This window comes from Atractosteus spatula, chromosome 1 (assembly GCF_055471065.1).
Source record: "Atractosteus spatula isolate fAtrSpa1 chromosome 1, fAtrSpa1.hap1, whole genome shotgun sequence".
Lineage (NCBI taxonomy): Eukaryota > Metazoa > Chordata > Actinopteri > Semionotiformes > Lepisosteidae > Atractosteus > Atractosteus spatula.
In genome coordinates, this window is record NC_142706.1 from 73,442,018 (window position 1) to 73,469,735 (window position 27,718).

The 27,718-nt window shown below is 58.5% G+C and overlaps 19 non-coding genes across 19 annotated transcripts; 10 read left to right on the top strand and 9 right to left on the bottom strand.

The window, feature by feature from the left end:
• The first annotated feature begins 1,767 nt into the window (after window positions 1–1,767).
• Window positions 1,768–1,931, top strand: LOC148841948 (U1 spliceosomal RNA). Its single transcript, XR_016091597.1, has one exon. It is a non-coding gene; the product is annotated as a U1 spliceosomal RNA (small nuclear RNA).
• Window positions 1,932–2,655: 724 nt separating this feature from the next.
• Window positions 2,656–2,774, bottom strand: LOC148841949 (5S ribosomal RNA). Its single transcript, XR_016093679.1, has one exon. It is a non-coding gene; the product is annotated as a 5S ribosomal RNA (ribosomal RNA).
• A 1,858-nt stretch (window positions 2,775–4,632) lies between these two features.
• On the top strand, window positions 4,633–4,796 carry LOC148841950 (U1 spliceosomal RNA). Its single transcript, XR_016091599.1, has one exon. It is a non-coding gene; the product is annotated as a U1 spliceosomal RNA (small nuclear RNA).
• A 724-nt stretch (window positions 4,797–5,520) lies between these two features.
• LOC148841951 (5S ribosomal RNA) lies at window positions 5,521–5,639 on the bottom strand. The gene has a single exon (XR_016093023.1). It is a non-coding gene; the product is annotated as a 5S ribosomal RNA (ribosomal RNA).
• Window positions 5,640–7,490: 1,851 nt separating this feature from the next.
• On the top strand, window positions 7,491–7,654 carry LOC148841952 (U1 spliceosomal RNA). Its single transcript, XR_016091600.1, has one exon. It is a non-coding gene; the product is annotated as a U1 spliceosomal RNA (small nuclear RNA).
• Window positions 7,655–8,378: 724 nt separating this feature from the next.
• LOC148841953 (5S ribosomal RNA) lies at window positions 8,379–8,497 on the bottom strand. The gene has a single exon (XR_016093680.1). It is a non-coding gene; the product is annotated as a 5S ribosomal RNA (ribosomal RNA).
• Window positions 8,498–10,362: 1,865 nt separating this feature from the next.
• Window positions 10,363–10,526, top strand: LOC148841954 (U1 spliceosomal RNA). The gene has a single exon (XR_016091670.1). It is a non-coding gene; the product is annotated as a U1 spliceosomal RNA (small nuclear RNA).
• Window positions 10,527–11,250: 724 nt separating this feature from the next.
• On the bottom strand, window positions 11,251–11,369 carry LOC148841955 (5S ribosomal RNA). The gene has a single exon (XR_016093712.1). It is a non-coding gene; the product is annotated as a 5S ribosomal RNA (ribosomal RNA).
• A 1,851-nt stretch (window positions 11,370–13,220) lies between these two features.
• LOC148841956 (U1 spliceosomal RNA) lies at window positions 13,221–13,384 on the top strand. The gene has a single exon (XR_016091672.1). It is a non-coding gene; the product is annotated as a U1 spliceosomal RNA (small nuclear RNA).
• A 724-nt stretch (window positions 13,385–14,108) lies between these two features.
• Window positions 14,109–14,227, bottom strand: LOC148841957 (5S ribosomal RNA). The gene has a single exon (XR_016093681.1). It is a non-coding gene; the product is annotated as a 5S ribosomal RNA (ribosomal RNA).
• A 1,858-nt stretch (window positions 14,228–16,085) lies between these two features.
• Window positions 16,086–16,249, top strand: LOC148841958 (U1 spliceosomal RNA). The gene has a single exon (XR_016091657.1). It is a non-coding gene; the product is annotated as a U1 spliceosomal RNA (small nuclear RNA).
• A 724-nt stretch (window positions 16,250–16,973) lies between these two features.
• Window positions 16,974–17,092, bottom strand: LOC148841959 (5S ribosomal RNA). The gene has a single exon (XR_016093682.1). It is a non-coding gene; the product is annotated as a 5S ribosomal RNA (ribosomal RNA).
• Window positions 17,093–18,950: 1,858 nt separating this feature from the next.
• Window positions 18,951–19,114, top strand: LOC148841960 (U1 spliceosomal RNA). Its single transcript, XR_016091602.1, has one exon. It is a non-coding gene; the product is annotated as a U1 spliceosomal RNA (small nuclear RNA).
• A 724-nt stretch (window positions 19,115–19,838) lies between these two features.
• Window positions 19,839–19,957, bottom strand: LOC148841961 (5S ribosomal RNA). Its single transcript, XR_016093683.1, has one exon. It is a non-coding gene; the product is annotated as a 5S ribosomal RNA (ribosomal RNA).
• A 1,851-nt stretch (window positions 19,958–21,808) lies between these two features.
• Window positions 21,809–21,972, top strand: LOC148841962 (U1 spliceosomal RNA). Its single transcript, XR_016091603.1, has one exon. It is a non-coding gene; the product is annotated as a U1 spliceosomal RNA (small nuclear RNA).
• Window positions 21,973–22,674: 702 nt separating this feature from the next.
• LOC148841963 (5S ribosomal RNA) lies at window positions 22,675–22,793 on the bottom strand. Its single transcript, XR_016093684.1, has one exon. It is a non-coding gene; the product is annotated as a 5S ribosomal RNA (ribosomal RNA).
• Window positions 22,794–24,651: 1,858 nt separating this feature from the next.
• Window positions 24,652–24,815, top strand: LOC148841964 (U1 spliceosomal RNA). The gene has a single exon (XR_016091604.1). It is a non-coding gene; the product is annotated as a U1 spliceosomal RNA (small nuclear RNA).
• A 724-nt stretch (window positions 24,816–25,539) lies between these two features.
• Window positions 25,540–25,658, bottom strand: LOC148841965 (5S ribosomal RNA). Its single transcript, XR_016093686.1, has one exon. It is a non-coding gene; the product is annotated as a 5S ribosomal RNA (ribosomal RNA).
• Window positions 25,659–27,509: 1,851 nt separating this feature from the next.
• On the top strand, window positions 27,510–27,673 carry LOC148841966 (U1 spliceosomal RNA). Its single transcript, XR_016091605.1, has one exon. It is a non-coding gene; the product is annotated as a U1 spliceosomal RNA (small nuclear RNA).
• Window positions 27,674–27,718: the final 45 nt, after the last annotated feature.

The window sequence follows — 27,718 nt, forward strand, 5'->3', positions numbered from 1 at the left end:
TGCGATTCTTTGGAAAGGAGCCGCTTTCGAACTCAGTGCGTGCCTGGATGTTGGCGAATGTGCTCCCTTCAGTTGGCTTGCCCTGCTCTTGTCCCGCACTGGAGCAGGACAAACAAACTGCACGGAGGAGCACAAGGCAAGTGTTCACAAGACAGAAACCTCCAGTGCACAGCACTCTGAAAACATTTCTGGGCTGTCGCGTTTTATTTCGGCACATAAAGCGCACCGGCCCTACACGTCGGCCAGACGCGCGGCGCCTCCGCCCTCTTGTGGCCTTGCGGCGTCAGAGCAAGAGGCTCCTTCTCGCTGCCTTTCCGCTGTCCCGGCGGCCGGCGAGGAGGAAGCGCCGGGACGCTGTGCTGCAGAGCCCCGAGAGGGAACCTGGAGCGCACACTTTGTGGGGGGCGGGGGGCCGCGTACGCGCCCTGCCCCGGTCTCTTGCGCGAGCACTAAATCTCACGGCGCCAGCCAGCGGCCAGGAGACAAGTACAATATCACGGGACAGGGGGCCTCATCATTGATTGTTACAGGTGAGACGGGGATTAGGAGGAGAGCCCGACTGATGGGTAACACCCCCGTGACTCTTTCTTGAGAGACGCCCTGGGATTTGGAATGGCCAAGGAGGGTCAGGACACCTCGGTTTTACGCCTCCCCCGAAGGACGGCGCCTGTTTGTGCAGCAGAGTGTCGCCATGAGGATGCTGGGGCATAAGAGAGCCACACAGCCCGCAGGGTGAGCGCTCCCTACTGGTCCCAGTCACCCCTCTCGCAGGAGCAGCAGCAGCAACCTGAGCTTTCCCGGGGGGAATCTCCCATCCGGGTGCCGGCCGGGCTCACACCTGCTGGGCTGCCGTGGGTGAGCCCAGTCGAGAGTCGCAGGGTGAGACCTAGTCACCGGGGATTACTCGGCTCTCAGCACTTGAAAAGACCGACGGAGGACTCGTTCCCGCCGGAGCTGAATGTGCCTGCGAGTGTCGTGTCGTCTTCTTCCCCCGCCCCGCTGTGCTTGCTGTATTGTCTTTGAAGCCGGCCCCCGAGACGAGGCGGGCTGTTCCTGTGCCCCAATTAACACTTTACAGGTGCCATTCCCCGGCATTGTGGCCATTGTCGGAGGTCACACGCGATAAGATGAGGTGGAGGAGAGCGGGGCGTGCCCAGCGCCAGACATTGAAGGAAGGGGGCTGTGCGAGGTGAGGTGAGGCGCGACACGCCGGAGCCCCGACGCTGCTAATGCGGAGCACTTGTTGAACTGGCATTGAAAGGACGTGTGCGCACGGAGCGAGCCTTCCCTGCGGCGGAGCGTGGAAACTTTCTCCCCCCGCTGCAGGAGCTGTGTGCGGTGCGGTGCAGCGGTGCCGAGGGAAAAGCACGGAAGGCAGCAGGCTCTGGAGAGCAGGTAAGAGACGGAGCCTTGGGGGCAGGCGAGCAGGCGCGTTTTTCGGAAATTGCTGAAGAGGCTCCGGTGTTTGTTCGGTGTGTGGCAGGCGCACGTCGCGAGCTTGCGTAGCGATCTGCCGGTCTGGTGATATGTAAATGAGGCCGAATTGCATCCCGGGACATGCTGCGATGGCGAAATGGCGACTGCAGATGTGTAGGAAACGGCGCGCTCGTTTTCTCGTTTTCCCCACACTTTTGAGTGTTGGTGTGGCGTGTGAGTGTGCGAAAGAGTGGGCCCAGCAGGAGGCGGTGGCGTGCAGGGCGAGGAGCTGGCCTAGGCTGCGAGTGCTGTGCTGTGGGTGCGGGCCGCTTGCAGGGGCCTGTACAACTCATACTTACCTGGCAGGGGAGATACCTTGATCAAGAAGGAGGTTCACCCAGGGCGAGGCTCGGCCATTGCACTCCGGCTGTGCTGACCCCTGCGAATTCCCCAAATGTGGGAATCTCGACTGCATAATTTCTGGTAGTGGGGGACTGCGTTCGCGCTCTCCCCTGGTGTGCTTGGTCCAATAACAGATGCGGCAGTGCAGGCGGCTTTGCTGTGTGCTGGGGAGCTGTGCTGGGCTTCCGCGCTCGGCAGCCCCCCCCCGTGAGCAGCACAACATGCTGGTGAAACCGCTTCATAGAGGGGGGTTATTAGAAAGATGCCCTGGGGTTATTCACGAGCACCGGCAGACGACATGGTACTCGTTTTAGTGCCCGTTACAGACATACGCTATGCTTTCTTGTTCTTAACTCGGTTTTTCCCTTTTTTTCTGCTCACTCTGAATCCATCCCTGCTCATTTTGTTGGAGAATCTGTGCTCAATGAATGAAATGGGTTATAAATGAATATATGTATATTTCTACGAAAAACGAGTTGTTTATTGACTGACCTTCAATTGCAGATTTAGAGGCAGCTTCGATATTCGTTTTACAAACGTGTTTTTTTCCTAATACGAATCACACGCATGCCATTAAAAGAGCCATCTTTAGAGATCAGGATATCGATCATTTTTCTTGAGCATCTGAAGGGATGTGAGGGAGCTTCTCTTTCTGAACTGGCATGCCTAGAAAGTGGACGACCGTCGCGATACCGTTTGCCAGTCAGCGTTGCCGAAGGAAACAAAAGTGGGAAGATTGAAATGTTTGGTATTTTCGGGAAATAAATGTCCATACTCGAGTTCTTCCTCCCAAAGCCTACGGCACCAACGGCGACCCCCGCTGGCCGAGAGAGCAAAAGCTTACAGCACCTGGTATTCCCAGGCGGTCTCCCATCCAAGTACTAACCAGGCCCGACCCTGCTTAGCTTCCGAGATCAGACGAGATCGGGCGTGTTCAGGGTGGTGTGGCCGTAAGCGCAAGCCGGGGCGCCGGACTCGCTACTTGAAGCTGTGTGGCGGGGGCGCCGTGCCCCCTGGGCGGGACTGAGGGATCGTTCATGTGCGATTCTTTGGAAAGGAGCCGCTTTCGAACTCAGTGCGTGCCTGGATGTTGGCGAATGTGCTCCCTTCAGTTGGCTTGCCCTGCTCTTGTCCCGCACTGGAGCAGGACAAACAAACTGCACGGAGGAGCACAAGGCAAGTGTTCACAAGACAGAAACCTCCAGTGCACAGCACTCTGAAAACATTTCTGGGCTGTCGCGTTTTATTTCGGCACATAAAGCGCACCGGCCCTACACGTCGGCCAGACGCGCGGCGCCTCCGCCCTCTTGTGGCCTTGCGGCGTCAGAGCAAGAGGCTCCTTCTCGCTGCCTTTCCGCTGTCCCGGCGGCCGGCGAGGAGGAAGCGCCGGGACGCTGTGCTGCAGAGCCCCGAGAGGGAACCTGGAGCGCACACTTTGTGGGGGGCGGGGGGCGGGGGGCCGCGTTCGCGCCCTGCCCCGGTCTCTTGCGCGAGCACTAAATCTCACGGCGCCAGCCAGCGGCCAGGAGACAAGTACAATATCACGGGACAGGGGGCCTCATCATTGATTGTTACAGGTGAGACGGGGATTAGGAGGAGAGCCCGACTGATGGGTAACACCCCCGTGACTCTTTCTTGAGAGACGCCCTGGGATTTGGAATGGCCAAGGAGGGTCAGGACACCTCGGTTTTACGCCTCCCCCGAAGGACGGCGCCTGTTTGTGCAGCAGAGTGTCGCCATGAGGATGCTGGGGCATAAGAGAGCCACACAGCCCGCAGGGTGAGCGCTCCCTACTGGTCCCAGTCACCCCTCTCGCAGGAGCAGCAGCAGCAACCTGAGCTTTCCCGGGGGGAATCTCCCATCCGGGTGCCGGCCGGGCTCACACCTGCTGGGCTGCCGTGGGTGAGCCCAGTCGAGAGTCGCAGGGTGAGACCTAGTCACCGGGGATTACTCGGCTCTCAGCACTTGAAAAGACCGACGGAGGACTCGTTCCCGCCGGAGCTGAATGTGCCTGCGAGTGTCGTGTCGTCTTCTTCCCCCGCCCCGCTGTGCTTGCTGTATTGTCTTTGAAGCCGGCCCCCGAGACGAGGCGGGCTGTTCCTGTGCCCCAATTAACACTTTACAGGTGCCATTCCCCGGCATTGTGGCCATTGTCGGAGGTCACACGCGATAAGATGAGGTGGAGGAGAGCGGGGCGTGCCCAGCGCCAGACATTGAAGGAAGGGGGCTGTGCGAGGTGAGGTGAGGCGCGACACGCCGGAGCCCCGACGCTGCTAATGCGGAGCACTTGTTGAACTGGCATTGAAAGGACGTGTGCGCACGGAGCGAGCCTTCCCTGCGGCGGAGCGTGGAAACTTTCTCCCCCCGCTGCAGGAGCTGTGTGCGGTGCGGTGCAGCGGTGCCGAGGGAAAAGCACGGAAGGCAGCAGGCTCTGGAGAGCAGGTAAGAGACGGAGCCTTGGGGGCAGGCGAGCAGGCGCGTTTTTCGGAAATTGCTGAAGAGGCTCCGGTGTTTGTTCGGTGTGTGGCAGGCGCACGTCGCGAGCTTGCGTAGCGATCTGCCGGTCTGGTGATATGTAAATGAGGCCGAATTGCATCCCGGGACATGCTGCGATGGCGAAATGGCGACTGCAGATGTGTAGGAAACGGCGCGCTCGTTTTCTCGTTTTCCCCACACTTTTGAGTGTTGGTGTGGCGTGTGAGTGTGCGAAAGAGTGGGCCCAGCAGGAGGCGGTGGCGTGCAGGGCGAGGAGCTGGCCTAGGCTGCGAGTGCTGTGCTGTGGGTGCGGGCCGCTTGCAGGGGCCTGTACAACTCATACTTACCTGGCAGGGGAGATACCTTGATCAAGAAGGAGGTTCACCCAGGGCGAGGCTCGGCCATTGCACTCCGGCTGTGCTGACCCCTGCGAATTCCCCAAATGTGGGAATCTCGACTGCATAATTTCTGGTAGTGGGGGACTGCGTTCGCGCTCTCCCCTGGTGTGCTTGGTCCAATAACAGATGCGGCAGTGCAGGCGGCTTTGCTGTGTGCTGGGGAGCTGTGCTGGGCTTCCGCGCTCGGCAGCCCCCCCCCGTGAGCAGCACAACATGCTGGTGAAACCGCTTCATAGAGGGGGGTTATTAGAAAGATGCCCTGGGGTTATTCACGAGCACCGGCAGACGACATGGTACTCGTTTTAGTGCCCGTTACAGACATACGCTATGCTTTCTTGTTCTTAACTCGGTTTTTCCCTTTTTTTCTGCTCACTCTGAATCCATCCCTGCTCATTTTGTTGGAGAATCTGTGCTCAATGAATGAAATGGGTTATAAATGAATATATGTATATTTCTACGAAAAACGAGTTGTTTATTGACTGACCTTCAATTGCAGATTTAGAGGCAGCTTTGATATTCGTTTTACAAACGTGTTTTTTTCCTAATACGAATCACACGCATGCCATTAAAAGAGCCATCTTTAGAGATCAGGATATCGATCATTTTTCTTGAGCATCTGAAGGGATGTGAGGGAGCTTCTCTTTCTGAACTGGCATGCCTAGAAAGTGGACGACCGTCGCGATACCGTTTGCCAGTCAGCGTTGCCGAAGGAAACAAAAGTGGGAAGATTGAAATGTTTGGTATTTTCGGGAAATAAATGTCCATACTCGAGTTCTTCCTCCCAAAGCCTACGGCACCAACGGCGACCCCCGCTGGCCGAGAGAGCAAAAGCTTACAGCACCTGGTATTCCCAGGTGGTCTCCCATCCAAGTACTAACCAGGCCCGACCCTGCTTAGCTTCCGAGATCAGACGAGATCGGGCGTGTTCAGGGTGGTGTGGCCGTAAGCGCAAGCCGGGGCGCCGGACTCGCTACTTGAAGCTGTGTGGCGGGGGCGCCGTGCCCCCTGGGCGGGACTGAGGGATCGTTCATGTGCGATTCTTTGGAAAGGAGCCGCTTTCGAACTCAGTGCGTGCCTGGATGTTGGCGAATGTGCTCCCTTCAGTTGGCTTGCCCTGCTCTTGTCCCGCACTGGAGCAGGACAAACAAACTGCACGGAGGAGCACAAGGCAAGTGTTCACAAGACAGAAACCTCCAGTGCACAGCACTCTGAAAACATTTCTGGGCTGTCGCGTTTTATTTCGGCACATAAAGCGCACCGGCCCTACACGTCGGCCAGACGCGCGGCGCCTCCGCCCTCTTGTGGCCTTGCGGCGTCAGAGCAAGAGGCTCCTTCTCGCTGCCTTTCCGCTGTCCCGGCGGCCGGCGAGGAGGAAGCGCCGGGACGCTGTGCTGCAGAGCCCCGAGAGGGAACCTGGAGCGCACACTTTGTGGGGGGCGGGGGGCCGCGTACGCGCCCTGCCCCGGTCTCTTGCGCGAGCACTAAATCTCACGGCGCCAGCCAGCGGCCAGGAGACAAGTACAATATCACGGGACAGGGGGCCTCATCATTGATTGTTACAGGTGAGACGGGGATTAGGAGGAGAGCCCGACTGATGGGTAACACCCCCGTGACTCTTTCTTGAGAGACGCCCTGGGATTTGGAATGGCCAAGGAGGGTCAGGACACCTCGGTTTTACGCCTCCCCCGAAGGACGGCGCCTGTTTGTGCAGCAGAGTGTCGCCATGAGGATGCTGGGGCATAAGAGAGCCACACAGCCCGCAGGGTGAGCGCTCCCTACTGGTCCCAGTCACCCCTCTCGCAGGAGCAGCAGCAGCAACCTGAGCTTTCCCGGGGGGAATCTCCCATCCGGGTGCCGGCCGGGCTCACACCTGCTGGGCTGCCGTGGGTGAGCCCAGTCGAGAGTCGCAGGGTGAGACCTAGTCACCGGGGATTACTCGGCTCTCAGCACTTGAAAAGACCGACGGAGGACTCGTTCCCGCCGGAGCTGAATGTGCCTGCGAGTGTCGTGTCGTCTTCTTCCCCCGCCCCGCTGTGCTTGCTGTATTGTCTTTGAAGCCGGCCCCCGAGACGAGGCGGGCTGTTCCTGTGCCCCAATTAACACTTTACAGGTGCCATTCCCCGGCATTGTGGCCATTGTCGGAGGTCACACGCGATAAGATGAGGTGGAGGAGAGCGGGGCGTGCCCAGCGCCAGACATTGAAGGAAGGGGGCTGTGCGAGGTGAGGTGAGGCGCGACACGCCGGAGCCCCGACGCTGCTAATGCGGAGCACTTGTTGAACTGGCATTGAAAGGACGTGTGCGCACGGAGCGAGCCTTCCCTGCGGCGGAGCGTGGAAACTTTCTCCCCCCGCTGCAGGAGCTGTGTGCGGTGCGGTGCAGCGGTGCCGAGGGAAAAGCACGGAAGGCAGCAGGCTCTGGAGAGCAGGTAAGAGACGGAGCCTTGGGGGCAGGCGAGCAGGCGCGTTTTTCGGAAATTGCTGAAGAGGCTCCGGTGTTTGTTCGGTGTGTGGCAGGCGCACGTCGCGAGCTTGCGTAGCGATCTGCCGGTCTGGTGATATGTAAATGAGGCCGAATTGCATCCCGGGACATGCTGCGATGGCGAAATGGCGACTGCAGATGTGTAGGAAACGGCGCGCTCGTTTTCTCGTTTTCCCCACACTTTTGAGTGTTGGTGTGGCGTGTGAGTGTGCGAAAGAGTGGGCCCAGCAGGAGGCGGTGGCGTGCAGGGCGAGGAGCTGGCCTAGGCTGCGAGTGCTGTGCTGTGGGTGCGGGCCGCTTGCAGGGGCCTGTACAACTCATACTTACCTGGCAGGGGAGATACCTTGATCAAGAAGGAGGTTCACCCAGGGCGAGGCTCGGCCATTGCACTCCGGCTGTGCTGACCCCTGCGAATTCCCCAAATGTGGGAATCTCGACTGCATAATTTCTGGTAGTGGGGGACTGCGTTCGCGCTCTCCCCTGGTGTGCTTGGTCCAATAACAGATGCGGCAGTGCAGGCGGCTTTGCTGTGTGCTGGGGAGCTGTGCTGGGCTTCCGCGCTCGGCAGCCCCCCCCCGTGAGCAGCACAACATGCTGGTGAAACCGCTTCATAGAGGGGGGTTATTAGAAAGATGCCCTGGGGTTATTCACGAGCACCGGCAGACGACATGGTACTCGTTTTAGTGCCCGTTACAGACATACGCTATGCTTTCTTGTTCTTAACTCGGTTTTTCCCTTTTTTTCTGCTCACTCTGAATCCATCCCTGCTCATTTTGTTGGAGAATCTGTGCTCAATGAATGAAATGGGTTATAAATGAATATATGTATATTTCTACGAAAAACGAGTTGTTTATTGACTGACCTTCAATTGCAGATTTAGAGGCAGCTTCGATATTCGTTTTACAAACGTGTTTTTTTCCTAATACGAATCACACGCATGCCATTAAAAGAGCCATCTTTAGAGATCAGGATATCGATCATTTTTCTTGAGCATCTGAAGGGATGTGAGGGAGCTTCTCTTTCTGAACTGGCATGCCTAGAAAGTGGACGACCGTCGCGATACCGTTTGCCAGTCAGCGTTGCCGAAGGAAACAAAAGTGGGAAGATTGAAATGTTTGGTATTTTCGGGAAATAAATGTCCATACTCGAGTTCTTCCTCCCAAAGCCTACGGCACCAACGGCGACCCCCGCTGGCCGAGAGAGCAAAAGCTTACAGCACCTGGTATTCCCAGGCGGTCTCCCATCCAAGTACTAACCAGGCCCGACCCTGCTTAGCTTCCGAGATCAGACGAGATCGGGCGTGTTCAGGGTGGTGTGGCCGTAAGCGCAAGCCGGGGCGCCGGACTCGCTACTTGAAGCTGTGTGGCGGGGGCGCCGTGCCCCCTGGGCGGGACTGAGGGATCGTTCATGTGCGATTCTTTGGAAAGGAGCCGCTTTCGAACTCAGTGCGTGCCTGGATGTTGGCGAATGTGCTCCCTTCAGTTGGCTTGCCCTGCTCTTGTCCCGCACTGGAGCAGGACAAACAAACTGCACGGAGGAGCACAAGGCAAGTGTTCACAAGACAGAAACCTCCAGTGCACAGCACTCTGAAAACATTTCTGGGCTGTCGCGTTTTATTTCGGCACATAAAGCGCACCGGCCCTACACGTCGGCCAGACGCGCGGCGCCTCCGCCCTCTTGTGGCCTTGCGGCGTCAGAGCAAGAGGCTCCTTCTCGCTGCCTTTCCGCTGTCCCGGCGGCCGGCGAGGAGGAAGCGCCGGGACGCTGTGCTGCAGAGCCCCGAGAGGGAACCTGGAGCGCACACTTTGTGGGGGGCGGGGGGCGGGGGGCGGGGGGCCGCGTTCGCGCCCTGCCCCGGTCTCTTGCGCGAGCACTAAATCTCACGGCGCCAGCCAGCGGCCAGGAGACAAGTACAATATCACGGGACAGGGGGCCTCATCATTGATTGTTACAGGTGAGACGGGGATTAGGAGGAGAGCCCGACTGATGGGTAACACCCCCGTGACTCTTTCTTGAGAGACGCCCTGGGATTTGGAATGGCCAAGGAGGGTCAGGACACCTCGGTTTTACGCCTCCCCCGAAGGACGGCGCCTGTTTGTGCAGCAGAGTGTCGCCATGAGGATGCTGGGGCATAAGAGAGCCACACAGCCCGCAGGGTGAGCGCTCCCTACTGGTCCCAGTCACCCCTCTCGCAGGAGCAGCAGCAGCAACCTGAGCTTTCCCGGGGGGAATCTCCCATCCGGGTGCCGGCCGGGCTCACACCTGCTGGGCTGCCGTGGGTGAGCCCAGTCGAGAGTCGCAGGGTGAGACCTAGTCACCGGGGATTACTCGGCTCTCAGCACTTGAAAAGACCGACGGAGGACTCGTTCCCGCCGGAGCTGAATGTGCCTGCGAGTGTCGTGTCGTCTTCTTCCCCCGCCCCGCTGTGCTTGCTGTATTGTCTTTGAAGCCGGCCCCCGAGACGAGGCGGGCTGTTCCTGTGCCCCAATTAACACTTTACAGGTGCCATTCCCCGGCATTGTGGCCATTGTCGGAGGTCACACGCGATAAGATGAGGTGGAGGAGAGCGGGGCGTGCCCAGCGCCAGACATTGAAGGAAGGGGGCTGTGCGAGGTGAGGTGAGGCGCGACACGCCGGAGCCCCGACGCTGCTAATGCGGAGCACTTGTTGAACTGGCATTGAAAGGACGTGTGCGCACGGAGCGAGCCTTCCCTGCGGCGGAGCGTGGAAACTTTCTCCCCCCGCTGCAGGAGCTGTGTGCGGTGCGGTGCAGCGGTGCCGAGGGAAAAGCACGGAAGGCAGCAGGCTCTGGAGAGCAGGTAAGAGACGGAGCCTTGGGGGCAGGCGAGCAGGCGCGTTTTTCGGAAATTGCTGAAGAGGCTCCGGTGTTTGTTCGGTGTGTGGCAGGCGCACGTCGCGAGCTTGCGTAGCGATCTGCCGGTCTGGTGATATGTAAATGAGGCCGAATTGCATCCCGGGACATGCTGCGATGGCGAAATGGCGACTGCAGATGTGTAGGAAACGGCGCGCTCGTTTTCTCGTTTTCCCCACACTTTTGAGTGTTGGTGTGGCGTGTGAGTGTGCGAAAGAGTGGGCCCAGCAGGAGGCGGTGGCGTGCAGGGCGAGGAGCTGGCCTAGGCTGCGAGTGCTGTGCTGTGGGTGCGGGCCGCTTGCAGGGGCCTGTACAACTCATACTTACCTGGCAGGGGAGATACCTTGATCAAGAAGGACGTTCACCCAGGGCGAGGCTCGGCCATTGCACTCCGGCTGTGCTGACCCCTGCGAATTCCCCAAATGTGGGAATCTCGACTGCATAATTTCTGGTAGTGGGGGACTGCGTTCGCGCTCTCCCCTGGTGTGCTTGGTCCAATAACAGATGCGGCAGTGCAGGCGGCTTTGCTGTGTGCTGGGGAGCTGTGCTGGGCTTCCGCGCTCGGCAGTCCCCCCCCGTGAGCAGCACAACATGCTGGTGAAACCGCTTCATAGAGGGGGGTTATTAGAAAGATGCCCTGGGGTTATTCACGAGCACCGGCAGACGACATGGTACTCGTTTTAGTGCCCGTTACAGACATACGCTATGCTTTCTTGTTCTTAACTCGGTTTTTCCCTTTTTTTCTGCTCACTCTGAATCCATCCCTGCTCATTTTGTTGGAGAATCTGTGCTCAATGAATGAAATGGGTTATAAATGAATATATGTATATTTCTACGAAAAACGAGTTGTTTATTGACTGACCTTCAATTGCAGATTTAGAGGCAGCTTCGATATTCGTTTTACAAACGTGTTTTTTTCCTAATACGAATCACACGCATGCCATTAAAAGAGCCATCTTTAGAGATCAGGATATCGATCATTTTTCTTGAGCATCTGAAGGGATGTGAGGGAGCTTCTCTTTCTGAACTGGCATGCCTAGAAAGTGGACGACCGTCGCGATACCGTTTGCCAGTCAGCGTTGCCGAAGGAAACAAAAGTGGGAAGATTGAAATGTTTGGTATTTTCGGGAAATAAATGTCCATACTCGAGTTCTTCCTCCCAAAGCCTACGGCACCAACGGCGACCCCCGCTGGCCGAGAGAGCAAAAGCTTACAGCACCTGGTATTCCCAGGCGGTCTCCCATCCAAGTACTAACCAGGCCCGACCCTGCTTAGCTTCCGAGATCAGACGAGATCGGGCGTGTTCAGGGTTGTGTGGCCGTAAGCGCAAGCCGGGGCGCCGGACTCGCTACTTGAAGCTGTGTGGCGGGGGCGCCGTGCCCCCTGGGCGGGACTGAGGGATCGTTCATGTGCGATTCTTTGGAAAGGAGCCGCTTTCGAACTCAGTGCGTGCCTGGATGTTGGCGAATGTGCTCCCTTCAGTTGGCTTGCCCTGCTCTTGTCCCGCACTGGAGCAGGACAAACAAACTGCACGGAGGAGCACAAGGCAAGTGTTCACAAGACAGAAACCTCCAGTGCACAGCACTCTGAAAACATTTCTGGGCTGTCGCGTTTTATTTCGGCACATAAAGCGCACCGGCCCTACACGTCGGCCAGACGCGCGGCGCCTCCGCCCTCTTGTGGCCTTGCGGCGTCAGAGCAAGAGGCTCCTTCTCGCTGCCTTTCCGCTGTCCCGGCGGCCGGCGAGGAGGAAGCGCCGGGACGCTGTGCTGCAGAGCCCCGAGAGGGAACCTGGAGCGCACACTTTGTGGGGGGCGGGGGGCCGCGTTCGCGCCCTGCCCCGGTCTCTTGCGCGAGCACTAAATCTCACGGCGCCAGCCAGCGGCCAGGAGACAAGTACAATATCACGGGACAGGGGGCCTCATCATTGATTGTTACAGGTGAGACGGGGATTAGGAGGAGAGCCCGACTGATGGGTAACACCCCCGTGACTCTTTCTTGAGAGACGCCCTGGGATTTGGAATGGCCAAGGAGGGTCAGGACACCTCGGTTTTACGCCTCCCCCGAAGGACGGCGCCTGTTTGTGCAGCAGAGTGTCGCCATGAGGATGCTGGGGCATAAGAGAGCCACACAGCCCGCAGGGTGAGCGCTCCCTACTGGTCCCAGTCACCCCTCTCGCAGGAGCAGCAGCAGCAACCTGAGCTTTCCCGGGGGGAATCTCCCATCCGGGTGCCGGCCGGGCTCACACCTGCTGGGCTGCCGTGGGTGAGCCCAGTCGAGAGTCGCAGGGTGAGACCTAGTCACCGGGGATTACTCGGCTCTCAGCACTTGAAAAGACCGACGGAGGACTCGTTCCCGCCGGAGCTGAATGTGCCTGCGAGTGTCGTGTCGTCTTCTTCCCCCGCCCCGCTGTGCTTGCTGTATTGTCTTTGAAGCCGGCCCCCGAGACGAGGCGGGCTGTTCCTGTGCCCCAATTAACACTTTACAGGTGCCATTCCCCGGCATTGTGGCCATTGTCGGAGGTCACACGCGATAAGATGAGGTGGAGGAGAGCGGGGCGTGCCCAGCGCCAGACATTGAAGGAAGGGGGCTGTGCGAGGTGAGGTGAGGCGCGACACGCCGGAGCCCCGACGCTGCTAATGCGGAGCACTTGTTGAACTGGCATTGAAAGGACGTGTGCGCACGGAGCGAGCCTTCCCTGCGGCGGAGCGTGGAAACTTTCTCCCCCCGCTGCAGGAGCTGTGTGCGGTGCGGTGCAGCGGTGCCGAGGGAAAAGCACGGAAGGCAGCAGGCTCTGGAGAGCAGGTAAGAGACGGAGCCTTGGGGGCAGGCGAGCAGGCGCGTTTTTCGGAAATTGCTGAAGAGGCTCCGGTGTTTGTTCGGTGTGTGGCAGGCGCACGTCGCGAGCTTGCGTAGCGATCTGCCGGTCTGGTGATATGTAAATGAGGCCGAATTGCATCCCGGGACATGCTGCGATGGCGAAATGGCGACTGCAGATGTGTAGGAAACGGCGCGCTCGTTTTCTCGTTTTCCCCACACTTTTGAGTGTTGGTGTGGCGTGTGAGTGTGCGAAAGAGTGGGCCCAGCAGGAGGCGGTGGCGTGCAGGGCGAGGAGCTGGCCTAGGCTGCGAGTGCTGTGCTGTGGGTGCGGGCCGCTTGCAGGGGCCTGTACAACTCATACTTACCTGGCAGGGGAGATACCTTGATCAAGAAGGAGGTTCACCCAGGGCGAGGCTCGGCCATTGCACTCCGGCTGTGCTGACCCCTGCGAATTCCCCAAATGTGGGAATCTCGACTGCATAATTTCTGATAGTGGGGGACTGCATTCGCGCTCTCCCCTGGTGTGCTTGGTCCAATAACAGATGCGGCAGTGCAGGCGGCTTTGCTGTGTGCTGGGGAGCTGTGCTGGGCTTCCGCGCTCGGCAGCCCCCCCCCGTGAGCAGCACAACATGCTGGTGAAACCGCTTCATAGAGGGGGGTTATTAGAAAGATGCCCTGGGGTTATTCACGAGCACCGGCAGACGACATGGTACTCGTTTTAGTGCCCGTTACAGACATACGCTATGCTTTCTTGTTCTTAACTCGGTTTTTCCCTTTTTTTCTGCTCACTCTGAATCCATCCCTGCTCATTTTGTTGGAGAATCTGTGCTCAATGAATGAAATGGGTTATAAATGAATATATGTATATTTCTACGAAAAACGAGTTGTTTATTGACTGACCTTCAATTGCAGATTTAGAGGCAGCTTCGATATTCGTTTTACAAACGTGTTTTTTTCCTAATACGAATCACATGCATGCCATTAAAAGAGCCATCTTTAGAGATCAGGATATCGATCATTTTTCTTGAGCATCTGAAGGGATGTGAGGGAGCTTCTCTTTCTGAACTGGCATGCCTAGAAAGTGGACGACCGTCGCGATACCGTTTGCCAGTCAGCGTTGCCGAAGGAAACAAAAGTGGGAAGATTGAAATGTTTGGTATTTTCGGGAAATAAATGTCCATACTCGAGTTCTTCCTCCCAAAGCCTACGGCACCAACGGCGACCCCCGCTGGCCGAGAGAGCAAAAGCTTACAGCACCTGGTATTCCCAGGCGGTCTCCCATCCAAGTACTAACCAGGCCCGACCCTGCTTAGCTTCCGAGATCAGACGAGATCGGGCGTGTTCAGGGTGGTGTGGCCGTAAGCGCAAGCCGGGGCGCCGGACTCGCTACTTGAAGCTGTGTGGCGGGGGCGCCGTGCCCCCTGGGCGGGACTGAGGGATCGTTCATGTGCGATTCTTTGGAAAGGAGCCGCTTTCGAACTCAGTGCGTGCCTGGATGTTGGCGAATGTGCTCCCTTCAGTTGGCTTGCCCTGCTCTTGTCCCGCACTGGAGCAGGACAAACAAACTGCACGGAGGAGCACAAGGCAAGTGTTCACAAGACAGAAACCTCCAGTGCACAGCACTCTGAAAACATTTCTGGGCTGTCGCGTTTTATTTCGGCACATAAAGCGCACCGGCCCTACACGTCGGCCAGACGCGCGGCGCCTCCGCCCTCTTGTGGCCTTGCGGCGTCAGAGCAAGAGGCTCCTTCTCGCTGCCTTTCCGCTGTCCCGGCGGCCGGCGAGGAGGAAGCGCCGGGACGCTGTGCTGCAGAGCCCCGAGAGGGAACCTGGAGCGCACACTTTGTGGGGGGCGGGGGGCGGGGGGCCGCGTTCGCGCCCTGCCCCGGTCTCTTGCGCGAGCACTAAATCTCACGGCGCCAGCCAGCGGCCAGGAGACAAGTACAATATCACGGGACAGGGGGCCTCATCATTGATTGTTACAGGTGAGACGGGGATTAGGAGGAGAGCCCGACTGATGGGTAACACCCCCGTGACTCTTTCTTGAGAGACGCCCTGGGATTTGGAATGGCCAAGGAGGGTCAGGACACCTCGGTTTTACGCCTCCCCCGAAGGACGGCGCCTGTTTGTGCAGCAGAGTGTCGCCATGAGGATGCTGGGGCATAAGAGAGCCACACAGCCCGCAGGGTGAGCGCTCCCTACTGGTCCCAGTCACCCCTCTCGCAGGAGCAGCAGCAGCAACCTGAGCTTTCCCGGGGGGAATCTCCCATCCGGGTGCCGGCCGGGCTCACACCTGCTGGGCTGCCGTGGGTGAGCCCAGTCGAGAGTCGCAGGGTGAGACCTAGTCACCGGGGATTACTCGGCTCTCAGCACTTGAAAAGACCGACGGAGGACTCGTTCCCGCCGGAGCTGAATGTGCCTGCGAGTGTCGTGTCGTCTTCTTCCCCCGCCCCGCTGTGCTTGCTGTATTGTCTTTGAAGCCGGCCCCCGAGACGAGGCGGGCTGTTCCTGTGCCCCAATTAACACTTTACAGGTGCCATTCCCCGGCATTGTGGCCATTGTCGGAGGTCACACGCGATAAGATGAGGTGGAGGAGAGCGGGGCGTGCCCAGCGCCAGACATTGAAGGAAGGGGGCTGTGCGAGGTGAGGTGAGGCGCGACACGCCGGAGCCCCGACGCTGCTAATGCGGAGCACTTGTTGAACTGGCATTGAAAGGACGTGTGCGCACGGAGCGAGCCTTCCCTGCGGCGGAGCGTGGAAACTTTCTCCCCCCGCTGCAGGAGCTGTGTGCGGTGCGGTGCAGCGGTGCCGAGGGAAAAGCACGGAAGGCAGCAGGCTCTGGAGAGCAGGTAAGAGACGGAGCCTTGGGGGCAGGCGAGCAGGCGCGTTTTTCGGAAATTGCTGAAGAGGCTCCGGTGTTTGTTCGGTGTGTGGCAGGCGCACGTCGCGAGCTTGCGTAGCGATCTGCCGGTCTGGTGATATGTAAATGAGGCCGAATTGCATCCCGGGACATGCTGCGATGGCGAAATGGCGACTGCAGATGTGTAGGAAACGGCGCGCTCGTTTTCTCGTTTTCCCCACACTTTTGAGTGTTGGTGTGGCGTGTGAGTGTGCGAAAGAGTGGGCCCAGCAGGAGGCGGTGGCGTGCAGGGCGAGGAGCTGGCCTAGGCTGCGAGTGCTGTGCTGTGGGTGCGGGCCGCTTGCAGGGGCCTGTACAACTCATACTTACCTGGCAGGGGAGATACCTTGATCAAGAAGGAGATTCACCCAGGGCGAGGCTCGGCCATTGCACTCCGGCTGTGCTGACCCCTGCGAATTCCCCAAATGTGGGAATCTCGACTGCATAATTTCTGATAGTGGGGGACTGCGTTCGCGCTCTCCCCTGGTGTGCTTGGTCCAATAACAGATGCGGCAGTGCAGGCGGCTTTGCTGTGTGCTGGGGAGCTGTGCTGGGCTTCCGCGCTCGGCAGCCCCCCCCCGTGAGCAGCACAACATGCTGGTGAAACCGCTTCATAGAGGGGGGTTATTAGAAAGATGCCCTGGGGTTATTCACGAGCACCGGCAGACGACATGGTACTCGTTTTAGTGCCCGTTACAGACATACGCTATGCTTTCTTGTTCTTAACTCGGTTTTTCCCTTTTTTTCTGCTCACTCTGAATCCATCCCTGCTCATTTTGTTGGAGAATCTGTGCTCAATGAATGAAATGGGTTATAAATGAATATATGTATATTTCTACGAAAAACGAGTTGTTTATTGACTGACCTTCAATTGCAGATTTAGAGGCAGCTTCGATATTCGTTTTACAAACGTGTTTTTTTCCTAATACGAATCACACGCATGCCATTAAAAGAGCCATCTTTAGAGATCAGGATATCGATCATTTTTCTTGAGCATCTGAAGGGATGTGAGGGAGCTTCTCTTTCTGAACTGGCATGCCTAGAAAGTGGACGACCGTCGCGATACCGTTTGCCAGTCAGCGTTGCCGAAGGAAACAAAAGTGGGAAGATTGAAATGTTTGGTATTTTCGGGAAATAAATGTCCATACTCGAGTTCTTCCTCCCAAAGCCTACGGCACCAACGGCGACCCCCGCTGGCCGAGAGAGCAAAAGCTTACAGCACCTGGTATTCCCAGGCGGTCTCCCATCCAAGTACTAACCAGGCCCGACCCTGCTTAGCTTCCGAGATCAGACGAGATCGGGCGTGTTCAGGGTGGTGTGGCCGTAAGCGCAAGCCGGGGCGCCGGACTCGCTACTTGAAGCTGTGTGGCGGGGGCGCCGTGCCCCCTGGGCGGGACTGAGGGATCGTTCATGTGCGATTCTTTGGAAAGGAGCCGCTTTCGAACTCAGTGCGTGCCTGGATGTTGGCGAATGTGCTCCCTTCAGTTGGCTTGCCCTGCTCTTGTCCCGCACTGGAGCAGGACAAACAAACTGCACGGAGGAGCACAAGGCAAGTGTTCACAAGACAGAAACCTCCAGTGCACAGCACTCTGAAAACATTTCTGGGCTGTCGCGTTTTATTTCGGCACATAAAGCGCACCGGCCCTACACGTCGGCCAGACGCGCGGCGCCTCCGCCCTCTTGTGGCCTTGCGGCGTCAGAGCAAGAGGCTCCTTCTCGCTGCCTTTCCGCTGTCCCGGCGGCCGGCGAGGAGGAAGCGCCGGGACGCTGTGCTGCAGAGCCCCGAGAGGGAACCTGGAGCGCACACTTTGTGGGGGGCGGGGGGCGGGGGGCCGCGTTCGCGCCCTGCCCCGGTCTCTTGCGCGAGCACTAAATCTCACGGCGCCAGCCAGCGGCCAGGAGACAAGTACAATATCACGGGACAGGGGGCCTCATCATTGATTGTTACAGGTGAGACGGGGATTAGGAGGAGAGCCCGACTGATGGGTAACACCCCCGTGACTCTTTCTTGAGAGACGCCCTGGGATTTGGAATGGCCAAGGAGGGTCAGGACACCTCGGTTTTACGCCTCCCCCGAAGGACGGCGCCTGTTTGTGCAGCAGAGTGTCGCCATGAGGATGCTGGGGCATAAGAGAGCCACACAGCCCGCAGGGTGAGCGCTCCCTACTGGTCCCAGTCACCCCTCTCGCAGGAGCAGCAGCAGCAACCTGAGCTTTCCCGGGGGGAATCTCCCATCCGGGTGCCGGCCGGGCTCACACCTGCTGGGCTGCCGTGGGTGAGCCCAGTCGAGAGTCGCAGGGTGAGACCTAGTCACCGGGGATTACTCGGCTCTCAGCACTTGAAAAGACCGACGGAGGACTCGTTCCCGCCGGAGCTGAATGTGCCTGCGAGTGTCGTGTCGTCTTCTTCCCCCGCCCCGCTGTGCTTGCTGTATTGTCTTTGAAGCCGGCCCCCGAGACGAGGCGGGCTGTTCCTGTGCCCCAATTAACACTTTACACGTGCCATTCCCCGGCATTGTGGCCATTGTCGGAGGTCACACGCGATAAGATGAGGTGGAGGAGAGCGGGGCGTGCCCAGCGCCAGACATTGAAGGAAGGGGGCTGTGCGAGGTGAGGTGAGGCGCGACACGCCGGAGCCCCGACGCTGCTAATGCGGAGCACTTGTTGAACTGGCATTGAAAGGACGTGTGCGCACGGAGCGAGCCTTCCCTGCGGCGGAGCGTGGAAACTTTCTCCCCCCGCTGCAGGAGCTGTGTGCGGTGCGGTGCAGCGGTGCCGAGGGAAAAGCACGGAAGGCAGCAGGCTCTGGAGAGCAGGTAAGAGACGGAGCCTTGGGGGCAGGCGAGCAGGCGCGTTTTTCGGAAATTGCTGAAGAGGCTCCGGTGTTTGTTCGGTGTGTGGCAGGCGCACGTCGCGAGCTTGCGTAGCGATCTGCCGGTCTGGTGATATGTAAATGAGGCCGAATTGCATCCCGGGACATGCTGCGATGGCGAAATGGCGACTGCAGATGTGTAGGAAACGGCGCGCTCGTTTTCTCGTTTTCCCCACACTTTTGAGTGTTGGTGTGGCGTGTGAGTGTGCGAAAGAGTGGGCCCAGCAGGAGGCGGTGGCGTGCAGGGCGAGGAGCTGGCCTAGGCTGCGAGTGCTGTGCTGTGGGTGCGGGCCGCTTGCAGGGGCCTGTACAACTCATACTTACCTGGCAGGGGAGATACCTTGATCAAGAAGGAGGTTCACCCAGGGCGAGGCTCGGCCATTGCACTCCGGCTGTGCTGACCCCTGCGAATTCCCCAAATGTGGGAATCTCGACTGCATAATTTCTGGTAGTGGGGGACTGCGTTCGCGCTCTCCCCTGGTGTGCTTGGTCCAATAACAGATGCGGCAGTGCAGGCGGCTTTGCTGTGTGCTGGGGAGCTGTGCTGGGCTTCCGCGCTCGGCAGCCCCCCCCCGTGAGCAGCACAACATGCTGGTGAAACCGCTTCATAGAGGGGGGTTATTAGAAAGATGCCCTGGGGTTATTCACGAGCACCGGCAGACGACATGGTACTCGTTTTAGTGCCCGTTACAGACATACGCTATGCTTTCTTGTTCTTAACTCGGTTTTTCCCTTTTTTTCTGCTCACTCTGAATCCATCCCTGCTCATTTTGTTGGAGAATCTGTGCTCAATGAATGAAATGGGTTATAAATGAATATATGTATATTTCTACGAAAAACGAGTTGTTTATTGACTGACCTTCAATTGCAGATTTAGAGGCAGCTTCGATATTCGTTTTACAAACGTGTTTTTTTCCTAATACGAATCACACGCATGCCATTAAAAGAGCCATCTTTAGAGATCAGGATATCGATCATTTTTCTTGAGCATCTGAAGGGATGTGAGGGAGCTTCTCTTTCTGAACTGGCATGCCTAGAAAGTGGACGACCGTCGCGATACCGTTTGCCAGTCAGCGTTGCCGAAGGAAACAAAAGTGGGAAGATTGAAATGTTTGGTATTTTCGGGAAATAAATGTCCATACTCGAGTTCTTCCTCCCAAAGCCTACGGCACCAACGGCGACCCCCGCTGGCCGAGAGAGCAAAAGCTTACAGCACCTGGTATTCCCAGGCGGTCTCCCATCCAAGTACTAACCAGGCCCGACCCTGCTTAGCTTCCGAGATCAGACGAGATCGGGCGTGTTCAGGGTGGTGTGGCCGTAAGCGCAAGCCGGGGCGCCGGACTCGCTACTTGAAGCTGTGTGGCGGGGGCGCCGTGCCCCCTGGGCGGGACTGAGGGATCGTTCATGTGCGATTCTTTGGAAAGGAGCCGCTTTCGAACTCAGTGCGTGCCTGGATGTTGGCGAATGTGCTCCCTTCAGTTGGCTTGCCCTGCTCTTGTCCCGCACTGGAGCAGGACAAACAAACTGCACGGAGGAGCACAAGGCAAGTGTTCACAAGACAGAAACCTCCAGTGCACAGCACTCTGAAAACATTTCTGGGCTGTCGCGTTTTATTTCGGCACATAAAGCGCACCGGCCCTACACGTCGGCCAGACGCGCGGCGCCTCCGCCCTCTTGTGGCCTTGCGGCGTCAGAGCAAGAGGCTCCTTCTCGCTGCCTTTCCGCTGTCCCGGCGGCCGGCGAGGAGGAAGCGCCGGGACGCTGTGCTGCAGAGCCCCGAGAGGGAACCTGGAGCGCACACTTTGTGGGGGGCGGGGGGCCGCGTTCGCGCCCTGCCCCGGTCTCTTGCGCGAGCACTAAATCTCACGGCGCCAGCCAGCGGCCAGGAGACAAGTACAATATCACGGGACAGGGGGCCTCATCATTGATTGTTACAGGTGAGACGGGGATTAGGAGGAGAGCCCGACTGATGGGTAACACCCCCGTGACTCTTTCTTGAGAGACGCCCTGGGATTTGGAATGGCCAAGGAGGGTCAGGACACCTCGGTTTTACGCCTCCCCCGAAGGACGGCGCCTGTTTGTGCAGCAGAGTGTCGCCATGAGGATGCTGGGGCATAAGAGAGCCACACAGCCCGCAGGGTGAGCGCTCCCTACTGGTCCCAGTCACCCCTCTCGCAGGAGCAGCAGCAGCAACCTGAGCTTTCCCGGGGGGAATCTCCCATCCGGGTGCCGGCCGGGCTCACACCTGCTGGGCTGCCGTGGGTGAGCCCAGTCGAGAGTCGCAGGGTGAGACCTAGTCACCGGGGATTACTCGGCTCTCAGCACTTGAAAAGACCGACGGAGGACTCGTTCCCGCCGGAGCTGAATGTGCCTGCGAGTGTCGTGTCGTCTTCTTCCCCCGCCCCGCTGTGCTTGCTGTATTGTCTTTGAAGCCGGCCCCCGAGACGAGGCGGGCTGTTCCTGTGCCCCAATTAACACTTTACACGTGCCATTCCCCGGCATTGTGGCCATTGTCGGAGGTCACACGCGATAAGATGAGGTGGAGGAGAGCGGGGCGTGCCCAGCGCCAGACATTGAAGGAAGGGGGCTGTGCGAGGTGAGGTGAGGCGCGACACGCCGGAGCCCCGACGCTGCTAATGCGGAGCACTTGTTGAACTGGCATTGAAAGGACGTGTGCGCACGGAGCGAGCCTTCCCTGCGGCGGAGCGTGGAAACTTTCTCCCCCCGCTGCAGGAGCTGTGTGCGGTGCGGTGCAGCGGTGCCGAGGGAAAAGCACGGAAGGCAGCAGGCTCTGGAGAGCAGGTAAGAGACGGAGCCTTGGGGGCAGGCGAGCAGGCGCGTTTTTCGGAAATTGCTGAAGAGGCTCCGGTGTTTGTTCGGTGTGTGGCAGGCGCACGTCGCGAGCTTGCGTAGCGATCTGCCGGTCTGGTGATATGTAAATGAGGCCGAATTGCATCCCGGGACATGCTGCGATGGCGAAATGGCGACTGCAGATGTGTAGGAAACGGCGCGCTCGTTTTCTCGTTTTCCCCACACTTTTGAGTGTTGGTGTGGCGTGTGAGTGTGCGAAAGAGTGGGCCCAGCAGGAGGCGGTGGCGTGCAGGGCGAGGAGCTGGCCTAGGCTGCGAGTGCTGTGCTGTGGGTGCGGGCCGCTTGCAGGGGCCTGTACAACTCATACTTACCTGGCAGGGGAGATACCTTGATCAAGAAGGAGGTTCACCCAGGGCGAGGCTCGGCCATTGCACTCCGGCTGTGCTGACCCCTGCGAATTCCCCAAATGTGGGAATCTCGACTGCATAATTTCTGGTAGTGGGGGACTGCGTTCGCGCTCTCCCCTGGTGTGCTTGGTCCAATAACAGATGCGGCAGTGCAGGCGGCTTTGCTGTGTGCTGGGGAGCTGTGCTGGGCTTCCGCGCTCGGCAGCCCCCCCCCGTGAGCAGCACAACATGCTGGTGAAACCGCTTCATAGAGGGGGGTTATTCACGAGCACCGGCAGACGACATGGTACTCGTTTTAGTGCCCGTTACAGACATACGCTATGCTTTCTTGTTCTTAACTCGGTTTTTCCCTTTTTTTCTGCTCACTCTGAATCCATCCCTGCTCATTTTGTTGGAGAATCTGTGCTCAATGAATGAAATGGGTTATAAATGAATATATGTATATTTCTACGAAAAACGAGTTGTTTATTGACTGACCTTCAATTGCAGATTTAGAGGCAGCTTCGATATTCGTTTTACAAACGTGTTTTTTTCCTAATACGAATCACACGCATGCCATTAAAAGAGCCATCTTTAGAGATCAGGATATCGATCATTTTTCTTGAGCATCTGAAGGGATGTGAGGGAGCTTCTCTTTCTGAACTGGCATGCCTAGAAAGTGGACGACCGTCGCGATACCGTTTGCCAGTCAGCGTTGCCGAAGGAAACAAAAGTGGGAAGATTGAAATGTTTGGTATTTTCGGGAAATAAATGTCCATACTCGAGTTCTTCCTCCCAAAGCCTACGGCACCAACGGCGACCCCCGCTGGCCGAGAGAGCAAAAGCTTACAGCACCTGGTATTCCCAGGCGGTCTCCCATCCAAGTACTAACCAGGCCCGACCCTGCTTAGCTTCCGAGATCAGACGAGATCGGGCGTGTTCAGGGTGGTGTGGCCGTAAGCGCAAGCCGGGGCGCCGGACTCGCTACTTGAAGCTGTGTGGCGGGGGCGCCGTGCCCCCTGGGCGGGACTGAGGGATCGTTCATGTGCGATTCTTTGGAAAGGAGCCGCTTTCGAACTCAGTGCGTGCCTGGATGTTGGCGAATGTGCTCCCTTCAGTTGGCTTGCCCTGCTCTTGTCCCGCACTGGAGCAGGACAAACAAACTGCACGGAGGAGCACAAGGCAAGTGTTCACAAGACAGAAACCTCCAGTGCACAGCACTCTGAAAACATTTCTGGGCTGTCGCGTTTTATTTCGGCACATAAAGCGCACCGGCCCTACACGTCGGCCAGACGCGCGGCGCCTCCGCCCTCTTGTGGCCTTGCGGCGTCAGAGCAAGAGGCTCCTTCTCGCTGCCTTTCCGCTGTCCCGGCGGCCGGCGAGGAGGAAGCGCCGGGACGCTGTGCTGCAGAGCCCCGAGAGGGAACCTGGAGCGCACACTTTGTGGGGGGCGGGGGGCGGGGGGCCGCGTTCGCGCCCTGCCCCGGTCTCTTGCGCGAGCACTAAATCTCACGGCGCCAGCCAGCGGCCAGGAGACAAGTACAATATCACGGGACAGGGGGCCTCATCATTGATTGTTACAGGTGAGACGGGGATTAGGAGGAGAGCCCGACTGATGGGTAACACCCCCGTGACTCTTTCTTGAGAGACGCCCTGGGATTTGGAATGGCCAAGGAGGGTCAGGACACCTCGGTTTTACGCCTCCCCCGAAGGACGGCGCCTGTTTGTGCAGCAGAGTGTCGCCATGAGGATGCTGGGGCATAAGAGAGCCACACAGCCCGCAGGGTGAGCGCTCCCTACTGGTCCCAGTCACCCCTCTCGCAGGAGCAGCAGCAGCAACCTGAGCTTTCCCGGGGGGAATCTCCCATCCGGGTGCCGGCCGGGCTCACACCTGCTGGGCTGCCGTGGGTGAGCCCAGTCGAGAGTCGCAGGGTGAGACCTAGTCACCGGGGATTACTCGGCTCTCAGCACTTGAAAAGACCGACGGAGGACTCGTTCCCGCCGGAGCTGAATGTGCCTGCGAGTGTCGTGTCGTCTTCTTCCCCCGCCCCGCTGTGCTTGCTGTATTGTCTTTGAAGCCGGCCCCCGAGACGAGGCGGGCTGTTCCTGTGCCCCAATTAACACTTTACAGGTGCCATTCCCCGGCATTGTGGCCATTGTCGGAGGTCACACGCGATAAGATGAGGTGGAGGAGAGCGGGGCGTGCCCAGCGCCAGACATTGAAGGAAGGGGGCTGTGCGAGGTGAGGTGAGGCGCGACACGCCGGAGCCCCGACGCTGCTAATGCGGAGCACTTGTTGAACTGGCATTGAAAGGACGTGTGCGCACGGAGCGAGCCTTCCCTGCGGCGGAGCGTGGAAACTTTCTCCCCCCGCTGCAGGAGCTGTGTGCGGTGCGGTGCAGCGGTGCCGAGGGAAAAGCACGGAAGGCAGCAGGCTCTGGAGAGCAGGTAAGAGACGGAGCCTTGGGGGCAGGCGAGCAGGCGCGTTTTTCGGAAATTGCTGAAGAGGCTCCGGTGTTTGTTCGGTGTGTGGCAGGCGCACGTCGCGAGCTTGCGTAGCGATCTGCCGGTCTGGTGATATGTAAATGAGGCCGAATTGCATCCCGGGACATGCTGCGATGGCGAAATGGCGACTGCAGATGTGTAGGAAACGGCGCGCTCGTTTTCTCGTTTTCCCCACACTTTTGAGTGTTGGTGTGGCGTGTGAGTGTGCGAAAGAGTGGGCCCAGCAGGAGGCGGTGGCGTGCAGGGCGAGGAGCTGGCCTAGGCTGCGAGTGCTGTGCTGTGGGTGCGGGCCGCTTGCAGGGGCCTGTACAACTCATACTTACCTGGCAGGGGAGATACCTTGATCAAGAAGGAGGTTCACCCAGGGCGAGGCTCGGCCATTGCACTCCGGCTGTGCTGACCCCTGCGAATTCCCCAAATGTGGGAATCTCGACTGCATAATTTCTGGTAGTGGGGGACTGCGTTCGCGCTCTCCCCTGGTGTGCTTGGTCCAATAACAGATGCGGCAGTGCAGGCGGCTTTGCTGTGTGCTGGGGAGCTGTGCTGGGCTTCCGCGCTCGGCAGCCCCCCCCCGTGAGCAGCACAACATGCTGGTGAAACCGCTTCATAGAGGGGGGTTATTAGAAAGATGCCCTGGGGTTATTCACGAGCACCGGCAGACGACATGGTACTCGTTTTAGTGCCCGTTACAGACATACGCTATGCTTTCTTGTTCTTAACTCGGTTTTTCCCTTTTTTTCTGCTCACTCTGAATCCATCCCTGCTCATTTTGTTGGAGAATCTGTGCTCAATGAATGAAATGGGTTATAAATGAATATATGTATATTTCTACGAAAAACGAGTTGTTTATTGACTGACCTTCAATTGCAGATTTAGAGGCAGCTTCGATATTCGTTTTACAAACGTGTTTTTTTCCTAATACGAATCACATGCATGCCATTAAAAGAGCCATCTTTAGAGATCAGGATATCGATCATTTTTCTTGAGCATCTGAAGGGATGTGAGGGAGCTTCTCTTTCTGAACTGGCATGCCTAGAAAGTGGACGACCGTCGCGATACCGTTTGCCAGTCAGCGTTGCCGAAGGAAACAAAAGTGGGAAGATTGAAATGTTTGGTATTTTCGGGAAATAAATGTCCATACTCGAGTTCTTCCTCCCAAAGCCTACGGCACCAACGGCGACCCCCGCTGGCCGAGAGAGCAAAAGCTTACAGCACCTGGTATTCCCAGGCGGTCTCCCATCCAAGTACTAACCAGGCCCGACCCTGCTTAGCTTCCGAGATCAGACGAGATCGGGCGTGTTCAGGGTGGTGTGGCCGTAAGCGCAAGCCGGGGCGCCGGACTCGCTACTTGAAGCTGTGTGGCGGGGGCGCCGTGCCCCCTGGGCGGGACTGAGGGATCGTTCATGTGCGATTCTTTGGAAAGGAGCCGCTTTCGAACTCAGTGCGTGCCTGGATGTTGGCGAATGTGCTCCCTTCAGTTGGCTTGCCCTGCTCTTGTCCCGCACTGGAGCAGGACAAACAAACTGCACGGAGGAGCACAAGGCAAGTGTTCACAAGACAGAAACCTCCAGTGCACAGCACTCTGAAAACATTTCTGGGCTGTCGCGTTTTATTTCGGCACATAAAGCGCACCGGCCCTACACGTCGGCCAGACGCGCGGCGCCTCCGCCCTCTTGTGGCCTTGCGGCGTCAGAGCAAGAGGCTCCTTCTCGCTGCCTTTCCGCTGTCCCGGCGGCCGGCGAGGAGGAAGCGCCGGGACGCTGTGCTGCAGAGCCCCGAGAGGGAACCTGGAGCGCACACTTTGTGGGGGGCGGGGGGCCGCGTTCGCGCCCTGCCCCGGTCTCTTGCGCGAGCACTAAATCTCACGGCGCCAGCCAGCGGCCAGGAGACAAGTACAATATCACGGGACAGGGGGCCTCATCATTGATTGTTACAGGTGAGACGGGGATTAGGAGGAGAGCCCGACTGATGGGTAACACCCCCGTGACTCTTTCTTGAGAGACGCCCTGGGATTTGGAATGGCCAAGGAGGGTCAGGACACCTCGGTTTTACGCCTCCCCCGAAGGACGGCGCCTGTTTGTGCAGCAGAGTGTCGCCATGAGGATGCTGGGGCATAAGAGAGCCACACAGCCCGCAGGGTGAGCGCTCCCTACTGGTCCCAGTCACCCCTCTCGCAGGAGCAGCAGCAGCAACCTGAGCTTTCCCGGGGGGAATCTCCCATCCGGGTGCCGGCCGGGCTCACACCTGCTGGGCTGCCGTGGTTGAGCCCAGTCGAGAGTCGCAGGGTGAGACCTAGTCACCGGGGATTACTCGGCTCTCAGCACTTGAAAAGACCGACGGAGGACTCGTTCCCGCCGGAGCTGAATGTGCCTGCGAGTGTCGTGTCGTCTTCTTCCCCCGCCCCGCTGTGCTTGCTGTATTGTCTTTGAAGCCGGCCCCCGAGACGAGGCGGGCTGTTCCTGTGCCCCAATTAACACTTTACAGGTGCCATTCCCCGGCATTGTGGCCATTGTCGGAGGTCACACGCGATAAGATGAGGTGGAGGAGAGCGGGGCGTGCCCAGCGCCAGACATTGAAGGAAGGGGGCTGTGCGAGGTGAGGTGAGGCGCGACACGCCGGAGCCCCGACGCTGCTAATGCGGAGCACTTGTTGAACTGGCATTGAAAGGACGTGTGCGCACGGAGCGAGCCTTCCCTGCGGCGGAGCGTGGAAACTTTCTCCCCCCGCTGCAGGAGCTGTGTGCGGTGCGGTGCAGCGGTGCCGAGGGAAAAGCACGGAAGGCAGCAGGCTCTGGAGAGCAGGTAAGAGACGGAGCCTTGGGGGCAGGCGAGCAGGCGCGTTTTTCGGAAATTGCTGAAGAGGCTCCGGTGTTTGTTCGGTGTGTGGCAGGCGCACGTCGCGAGCTTGCGTAGCGATCTGCCGGTCTGGTGATATGTAAATGAGGCCGAATTGCATCCCGGGACATGCTGCGATGGCGAAATGGCGACTGCAGATGTGTAGGAAACGGCGCGCTCGTTTTCTCGTTTTCCCCACACTTTTGAGTGTTGGTGTGGCGTGTGAGTGTGCGAAAGAGTGGGCCCAGCAGGAGGCGGTGGCGTGCAGGGCGAGGAGCTGGCCTAGGCTGCGAGTGCTGTGCTGTGGGTGCGGGCCGCTTGCAGGGGCCTGTACAACTCATACTTACCTGGCAGGGGAGATACCTTGATCAAGAAGGAGGTTCACCCAGGGCGAGGCTCGGCCATTGCACTCCGGCTGTGCTGACCCCTGCGAATTCCCCAAATGTGGGAATCTCGACTGCATAATTTCTGGTAGTGGGGGACTGCGTTCGCGCTCTCCCCTGGTGTGCTTGGTCCAATAACAGATGCGGCAGTGCAGGCGGCTTTGC